We start from the raw sequence: 10037 nt of genomic DNA, 5'->3' as shown, positions 1-10037 counted from the left end.
AAAAGAACTACAACAGATATGGATAAATGAGTCATATTGCTAAGTGCAAGAAGCCAGTGTGGAAAGGGTAAAAACTATTGAGTCCAATTGCACATTATGAGAAAGTTCAGACACTAGAGTTAGGAAAAGGAGAGATTCAGTAGGTGAAGCACAGAGGACATTTTAGGGCAGAGAAAAATATTCTATACAATATTATAATTGTTCTATACAATCCATGGTATTACACATCTTCAAAAGCCATAGAACTTTGAACCACAAAGAGTGAATCTTAATGAACACAAATTAAAATGTTAATTTTGGAGGACAGAACATCAGGATGAAAAGCAGACAATGACAAAACAATTTATGTTGCAAATATATGAAACAATCTCACCAAAAGGGTGATGTGTAAGGTGTTGGTCTAAGTAACAAAAAATAGTGGAGACTAAAGTGAAAACTAAAGGTAAAAGGAGCAAGACATAAGCACTGTACTCTTGTTGATAAACTTCTTTCCCACGGGATATAGTAACAGTTCTGATCCTGCTATACATTTTGACTGAAATTGAATAGTTAAGGAAAATGTTAGAAAGGGGTGGAAGTCAGACTTCTCACTGTTGAAAAGAAGGTTGCAGACAAACAAGAACAAAAACTGGATTGTGTTGAACTGTGTCGTGCTGCGTTAGAGCTGGAGCCATCAGGATGAACCCATATACATCTCGGTACCTATGGATGGGTAAATATGGAAATAATTATAAATATGTGCATATAAATAAATTACTATACCCATTATTTCCTTTTGCTATCTTAGCTGAGAGGGCTGAAGGTAAGGGTATTTAGGAACAAAGACCATAGCTGTGCCCATGTACCAGTTTCTATTTTCTCCAGTTAAAGGAATCAGGGTTCCTTGGAAAAATGAATGATTCCAGGATGAGTGCAGGAAATATGTAGAATTAGCCTGGAGTTTCTTACAGTGCCAGAAAATAAGGGTATGCTGAATTAAAACACAATGATGGAATATGTCAAAATGACACAAGAAATAACAGAAAGAGATTAGAAACGAAACAGAAAACACTAGAACAATTTGAACAACATTAAAAATAAAGTAGTATTGAATTATAAATCAAAGGATAAAATAAATATCTATATGTTAATATATAAATGAATGATGTAATAAATGATAAAGTGAGATAACAGACAAATCTTCCATTCAGAGAATTCCAAATGGTAAATGTACTGATATTAATATTCATTTCACTCTCAGGAGCTAAAACATAACATTCCACTTCATTGTATGAGCTGCACATTGTGACTTTTCTCCAAAAATACAATATGACAGAGGAAAAGAGATACTTTAGTGGAGAAACCTGAAAATTACACCTTAGCCAGGTGATCCAGGTTTACATCAACAGCAATAAGCCATGTCTTTCATATTAATAGTGTACCCTCAATCTGATATGATGAAAATGGCAGTTTATGATCTTCTCCCACCAAAATACATAACTAAAACACCCAGAAAAGTACCAGCTTAGGAATGTTCTACAAAATACTTAAACAAGAATACTTAAACATCTAAATGATCAAAATCATGGAATTTGAGAAATTTCACACAGCCAAAGATACCTATGAAGAAATGGCTGCAAAATGAAATATGATACTCTGGGTGGGGTCTATGCATAGAAAAACAAGATGGAAGCTATGAGTTAAGGGTATCTGAACGAAGTCTGAACCTTACTAAATAATTTATTAATATTGTTTATTAACTGTAACAAATATATCATACTAATGTAAGCTGGCTTCAACAATTCATGAACCGTGAACTTCCACATGTTCAACTGGTTTTAGAAAAGGCAGAGGAAACAGAGATCAAATTACCAACATCTGCTGGATCATTGTAAAAGCAAGAGAGTTCCAGTAAAACATCTATTTCTGCTTTATCGACTATGCCAAATCCTCTGGCTGTGTGGATCACAAAAAACTGTGGAAAGTTCTAAAAGAGATGGGCATACCAGACCACATTACCTGCCTTTTGAGAAATCTGTATGCAGGTCAAGAAGCGATAGCTAGAATTGGACATGGAACAACAGACTGGCTCCAAATCAGGAAAGGAATATATCAAAGGCTGTATTGTGTCACCTGCTTATTTAACTTATATGCAGAGTACATCATGAGAAATGCTGGGCTGGATGAAGTACAAGCTGGAATCAAGATTGCAGGGAGAAATATCAATAACCTCAGATATGCAGATGACACCACCTTTATGGCAAAAAGCAAAGAAGAACTAAAGAGCCTCTTGATGAAAGTGAAAGAGGAGAGTGGAAAAGTTGGCTTAAAGCTCAACATTCAGATAACTAAGATCATGGCATCCGGTCTCGTCACTTCATGGCAAGTAGATGGGGAAACAGTGGAAACAATGACAGACTTTATTTTGGGAGGCTCCAAAATCACTTCAGATGGTGACTGCAGCCATGAAATTCAAAGACACTTACTCCTTGGAAGGCAAGTTATGACCAACATAGACAACATGTTAAAAAGCAGAAACATCACTTTGCAACAAAGGTCTGTCTAATTAAAGCTGTGGTTTTTCCAGTGGTCATGTATGGATGTGAGAGTTGGACTATAAAGAAAGCTGAGCGCCGAAGAATTGATGGTCTTGAACGGTGGTGTTGGAGAAGACTCTTGAGACTCCCTTGGACTGCAAGGAGATCAAACCAGTCAATCGTAAAGGAAATCAGTCCTGAATGTTCATTGGAAGGACTGATGTTGAAGCTGAAACTGCAATACTTTGGCCACCTAATGCGAAGAGTGGACTCATTTGAAAAGACCCTGATGCTGGGGAATATTGACGGTGGGAGAAGGGGACAACAGAGGATGAGATGGTTGGATGGTATCACTGACTCAATGGACATGAGTTTGAGTAAACTCTGGCAGTTGATGATGGACAGGGAGGCCTGGCATGAGGTCACAAAGAGTTGGACACGACTGAGAGGCTGAACTGAACTGAGCACAGTGTAAGCTGTGTCAAAATAATTTAGTAATGAGCCTGATGTCCATTATTCAAGGGAAAACAACCCATGAATTGGAGGAAACACAGTGCCTCAGAATCAGTGGAGCATTAGCAGTTCAGTTGCTCAGTCATGTCGAACTGTTTGCAACCTCATGGACTGAAGCACATCAGGATTCCCCGTCAATCACCAGCTCCTGGAGGTTGCTCAAATTCTTGTCCATTGGCCAAAGTACTGGAGCTTCAGCTTCAGCATTAATCCTTTCAAGGAATATTCAGAACTGATTTCCTTTAGGATTGACAGGATTGATCTCTTTGCAGTCCAAGGGACTCTCAAGTGTCTTCTCCAACACCATAGTTAAAAAGCATCAATTCTTCAGCACTCAGCTTTCTTTATTGTCCAACTCTCACATCCATACATGACTACTGGAAAACCCATAGCTTTGACTAGACAGACCTTTGTTGGCAAAGTGATGTCTCTGCTTTCTAATATGCTATCTAGGTTTGTCATAGCTTTTCTTCCAAGGAGCAAGTGTCTTTTAATTTCATGGCTACAGTCACCATCAGCAGTGATTTTGGAGCCCAAGAAAATAAATTCTGTCATGGTTCCCATTGTTTCCCCATCTATTTGTCATGAAGTGATGAGACCGGATGCCATGATCTTTGTTTTCTAAATGTTGAATTTTAAGACAACTTTTTCACTCCCCTCAAGAAGTTCCTTAGTTCCTCTTTGCTTTTTGCCATAAGGGTGGTGTCATCTGCATATCTGAGGTTATTGATATTTCTCCCTGCAATCTTGATTAGCTTGTGCATCATTCAATCAGGCATATGGCATGATGGACAATGCACAGAAGTTATATAAGAAAGGTGGCAATATACAGCCTTGATGAATTCCTTTCTCAATTTGGATCCAGTTCATTGTTCCATGCCTTGTCTGGACTGTGGCTTCTTGACCTGCATACAGATTTCTCAGGAGGCAGGAAAGGTAGTCTGGTGTTTCCATCTCTTGAAAAATTTTCCACAGTTTGTTGTGACCCACACAGTCAAAGGCTTTAGCATAGTCAATGAAGCAGAAGCAGATTTTTTTTTTCTGGAACTCTCTTGCTGTTTCTATGATCCAGTGGATGTTGGTCATTTGATCTCTAATTCCTCTGTCTTTTCTAAATCCAGCTTGAACATTTGGAAATTCTAGATTCATGTACTGTTGAAGCCTATCTTGGAGAATTTTGAGCATTATTCTGCTACCGTATGAGATAAGTGCAATTGTGCAGTAGTTTGAACATTCTTTGGTATTGCTGTTCTTTGATATTGGAATGAAATTGAACTTTTCCAGTCCTGTGGCTACTGCTGAACTTTACAAATTTGCTGGCATATTGAGTGCAGCATTTTCACAACATCATCTTTTGGATTTGAAATAGTTCAACTGGAATCCCATCACCTGGACTAGTTTTGTTCATAGTGATGCTTCCTTAGACCCACTTGACTTTGCATGCCATGATGTCTGTCTCTAGGGGAGTGATCATACCATTGTGTTTATCTGGGTCATTAAGATAGTTTTGCACAGTTCATCTGTTTATTCTTGCCACCACTTCTTGATATTTTCTGCTGCTGTTATGTCCATATCATTTCTGCATTTTGCTGTGTCCAGCTGTGCATGAAATGTCTTCTTGGTATATCTAATTTTCTTAAAGAGATCTACATTTTTTCCTATTCTGATGTTTCTGTCTCTCTCTCTCTCTCTCTCTCTCTCTCTCTCTCTCTCTCTCTCTCTCTCTGTCTCTCTCTCTCTGTCTCTCTTTTCTGTGTTGATTACTTAGGAAAACTTTATCATCTCTCCTTGCTATTCTTTGGAACTCTGCATTCAGATAGATAAATCTTTTGCTTTCTCCTTTGCCTTTCACTTCTTTTCTTTTCTCAGCTATTTGTAAGGCCACTTCAGACAATTGTTTTGCCTTTTTGCATTTCTTCTTCTTGCGGATGGTCTTAATCACTGCCTCCTGTACAATGTCACAAAACTCTGTCCATAGTTCTTCAGCCACTCTGTCTATCAGATCTAATCCCTTGAATCTATTTCTCACTTCCGCTGTATAATCATAAGAGATTTGATTTAGGTTATACCTGAATGGTCTATTTGCTTTCACTACTTTCTTCAATTTAAGTCTGAATTTGGCAATAAGGAGTTCATGATCTGAGCCACAGTCATCTCCCAATCTTGTTTTTGCTGACTGTAGAGAACTTCTCCATCTTTGGCTGCAAAGAATATAACCAATCTGATTTTGGTATTGACCATCTGATGACGTCTATGGATAGAGTTGTCTCTTGTGTTGTTGGAAGAGGGCATTTGCTATGACCAGTGCATTTTCTTGGCAAAACTCTTTCAGCCTTCACCCTGTCTCATTTTGTACTTCACAGCCAAACTTGCCTGTTATTCCAGGTATCTCTTGACTTCCTACTTTTGTATTCCTGCCCTCTATGATGAAAAGGACTTTTTTTTTTTTAATGTTAGTTCTACAAGGTCTTTTAGGTCTTCATTGAACCATTCAACTTCAACTTCTTCAGGATTAATGGTTAGAGCATACACCTGGATTATTGTCATATTGAATGGTTTGTCTTGCAACTGAATAGAGATCATTCTGTCATTTTTGAGATTGCACCCACGTACTGCATTCCAGACTCTTTTGTTAACTATGAGTGCTTACTCCATTTCTTTTTAGGGATTCTTGCCCACAGTGGCAGATATAATGGTCATCTGTATTAAATTTGCCCATTCCAGTCCATTTTAGTTCACTGATTCCTAAAATCTTGGTGCTCACAATGTCATCTCCTGTTTGACCACTTCTGATTTACTTTGATTCACGGACCTAATATTTCAGATTCCTATGCAATGTTGCTCTTTACAGAATTGGCCTTTACTTCCATCACCAGTCACATTCACAACTGGGCATTGTTTCACTTTGGCTCAGCCTCTTCATTCTCTCTGGAGCTATTTCTCCACTCTTCTGCAGTAGCATATTGGGCACCTACCAACCTGGGGAATTCACCTTTCAATGTCATATCTTTTTGCATTTTCATACTGTTCATGGGGTTATCAAGGCAAGAATATGGAAGTGGTTTGCCATTCCCTTCTCCAATGGACCACATTTTGTCAGAACTGTCCACCATGACCTGTCCATCTCAGGCTGTCCTACATAGCATGGCTCATAATTTCATTGAGTTAGACCAGGCTGTGATCTATGTGATCAGTTTGGTTAATTTTCTGTAACTGACTATTCACAGCACTATTCCCAAGGATATTGGGCAGGAATGAGTTTTATAGAAGAGTAGCAAAGGCAACATGGAAACAGAGAATGCTTGGCTAGGAGAGCAAGGATTTCCTTATAAGACTGGCAGATCCTATTTTCTAGGAAGAGGTCAGGTAGCTAAAACTGAGTTGGAAGATCATGGCATTTGTCAGGTTTCCTTGACAAGTGCTTCCCATAAGAGAAGGCTGACTTAGATTTAGATTTGTGATCTAGGCTCAGCCACTGGCATGACCTTCACTTTGTGAGTCCCAGTATATCAACTGATGTTCTTAGATGTTAAAATAGTGAAACTGTATGCAAGGTATACAGGAACTCTTTGAATTATTTTTGTAATTTCTCTGTGTTCTAAAACCATATTTTCTATCATCTAAAATTGTTCCAGGATAAAAAATATTTTAAATAATTATCTGTAAGCACAAAAATGATTAGCAAGATGACTAATTTGATGGGATAAGAATAATATGTACTTAGCTATAAACTTATACAGAACAACCTATAAGTTATGTATGTAGAACACAAATCAAACTTCATTTCCTCCTCAATTAAGTGTTAAGACAGTTTGCCTTTGGTTCAGTCTGGTGTTGTCTAGGATCCACTAGGTTTCTGTATTTCTAAAGTTCTTATTGCTACACAGTAATCCACATTGGACATAGCACCTTCTTGTGCCATTGCCCATGTTCTTAACCTAAAAATATAGAAAATCTAAAATTTTGTAGAATTCTACACTGGAAACCACATATTGTTATGTATTCTAAAGTTGCATGAAGGTACCTTGTTAAGGATAGAAAATGTGGCAAGAGTTCAGTTAAAAGCTTTACATCCAGTTTTGATACCATATCCCCCAGAGGTGGAGGGAAATCTACTAATTGACATAGAGAAACCTTGTTGCCTAATGATGATTTTGTACTACTCTTTGCTTTGTTTATTAGAGCAGAGTGGTCTCTGCTGCATGTTGCAAATCTGCCCTCAAACACTATGCTCTCTCTTTCCTTAATTTTCTCAGAAGCTTGATTTATGAATGTTGTATGTGAAAAGAATAAGTAAAACATATATGTAATTATCTCCAAAGTCACTGTGGAAGGTGACCATAGTCATGAAATTAAGAGAGACTCCTTGGGAGAGAAGCTATGACAAACCCAGACAGCATGTTAAAAGCAAAGACATCAGAGACACCTTTACCAACAAAGGTCCATATTGTCAAAACTATGATTTTTCCAGCCTTCAGGTTTGGGTGTGAGAGTCGGACCATACAGAAGGCTGAGCACTGAATAATTGATGCTTTCAAATGTGGTGCTAGAGAAGACTCTTGAGAGTCCCTTGGACAGCAAGGAGATCAAACCAGTCAGTCCTAAAGGAATCAACTCTTCTTTGGAAGGACTGATGCTGAAGCTGAAGCCCCAATACTTTGACCACCTGATATGAAGAGCTGACTCACTTGAAAAGATCCTGATGCTGGGAAAGGTTGATGGCAGGAGGAGAAGGGGGTGACAGAGGATGAGGTGGTTGGGTGACATAATCGACTCAATGGACGTGAGTTTGAACAAACTCTGGGAGGTAGTGAAAGACAGAGAAACCTGGAATGCTACAGTCCACAGGGTCGCAAATAGTCAACATGACTGAACGACTGACCAACAACAAAACATATGGGTAAATGACAAAGAATAATAAAATTAATAGCTCACTAGCTTGTATAAGAAACCAAAAGTTAACAGTTCTGGAAACCACTTTATGCATTTGCCAAGTGGATCCCTTCCCTCTTCACAGAAGATACTATTATCTTAAATTTTCTTTCTCTTTCACTTGATTATTTTAACAATTATACTAATGAATGTGTGTGTGTGCATGATCAATATATTGCTTTGCTTATTTACACATTATAAATTTTACCCTATTCTCTATACTTTTGTAGCTAACTTCATTTATATATTATATTTCTAAAGTACATAATTTTTAGTGTATAGAGCAGTACATTTATTTGTACTACTGGGACATGTTTCATTGTGTGATTGTACCTCAGTTTTCGTCCAATCTCCTGTCAATGAATGCATTTCCCTTTCTGGTATATTTTTCCTTCCTAATCATGGTTATCAATAACTTTCTTTTCTGTTTCTTTGTTCATGTGGGCAAACGTTTCTATGAATCATGTGTTCAAGATTGGAATTATGACATTCTATGGAGGAGGAAATAGCAACCCACTCCAGTGTTCTTGCCTGGAGAATCTCAGGGATGGGGGAGCCTGGTGGGCTGACGTCTATGTGGTTGCACAGAGTTGGACACGACTGAAGTGACTTAGCTTATGCTAGGCTTACTCAACATTATTAGATGATAGCAAATTGTTTCCTGAAGTGGTTTAGAGGAGAAATTCACTGCCAAGTGTTTTGCCAACACTATCAAAATTAGACTTTATATTTGCCAGAAATTTAAGCAAAAAATGTAGTTTCTTTGTGATTTTCCCAATTCATAGTTAGGCAAAAAATATATATAATGGTTTATTGGACATTTTATAATGGAATGTCTGTTCATAATTACAGTTCCTTTTCACTGATGTTCTTTTTCTTTACTTATAACTTGTAGAAAAAATATATAAATGTAAACATATACATGTATGTATAACAAATGCTATGTGGACAAATATAGGTATTAAAAAGCTATCATCTGTTAGTTTTATGAATTGGAAATTTGTTCTTCAAATTTCAACTTGTTCTACCAACTACTTAATATTCTATTTGATGAACAGATATTATTTTTAGCAATATAATGTATCACAACTTTCATTTATAGTTTCTGTTGTTTGAATGTTATTGAAAATACTTATTGTTATAACATAAATTCTGTTATTTTCTAAAATATACAATCTTTATATTTATATCTAACTCTTTCATCTGTCTTGAATTAATATATTTTGGTATGATTCAAGATAATCATTTAACTTAATGACATTTATCAAAGAAATATTTTTCTCCTAGATGTCTTCTCATATGTAAATTATGTTTAGGCTTCTGGGATCGCTATTCTGATCTGTCCTTTCAAACACACATCCTTGTTCTAACACCTCGTTTCTTAGCTCACCTCTAAAATAAGTCTAGATATTTTACAAGTAGGTTCCTAATATTATTAGTTTTTGTCAGATGTATCTTGACAATTCTTTTACTCTTCTGCAAAAGTTTAAGAATTAGCATTATCATGATACTCCAAGAATAATTGAAATGCCCATTGGAGGACACTTTATGCCTGACTTGGCCTGAGTTTCTCTTGCTTATCTTCCCTTAAGAAGTGCTTTTAAGCTCTAACACTGCAGTTTCTTATCTATGATGTGTACTATCTAATGACTTCCCTTTTATCTTAAACTATTTTAGTCCCCTTTTGTGATTAGAGAACACCTAGAGTTGATTACTTAAGCCTTCTTTGTATAGATGAAACTTTCTCTTAGCATTTCCATATATGTCATGTTGGATTTATTTAACTGTGTATTTGTGTTATCTATCCCAAAGGCAGAGACTATGCCTAGACCTAAGCATATCCTAATGAGGATTTTTTTGAGTGTAGAGAACCAAGAGTGTTTTCAGTTACTAGTAGTTGGGAAATGGAATATTTCCTGCCATTTCAATAAACAATGATGGCACGGTCATCAGTGATTCCTGCCCTCCATATGTGAATTTCTGAGCCCAGAGGAAGATGCCTAGGAAAAACAATGCCTGCCGTCAGGCAGCTATCATATTGCCGCCACTCCCTACAATAAGTAAGGAACCAAGAAT

This window comes from Muntiacus reevesi, chromosome 9, assembly GCF_963930625.1.
Source record: "Muntiacus reevesi chromosome 9, mMunRee1.1, whole genome shotgun sequence".
NCBI classification, from domain to species: Eukaryota; Metazoa; Chordata; class Mammalia; order Artiodactyla; family Cervidae; genus Muntiacus; species Muntiacus reevesi.
The sequence above is the reverse complement of the archived record's forward strand: the minus strand, read 5'-3'. Positions refer to the sequence as shown.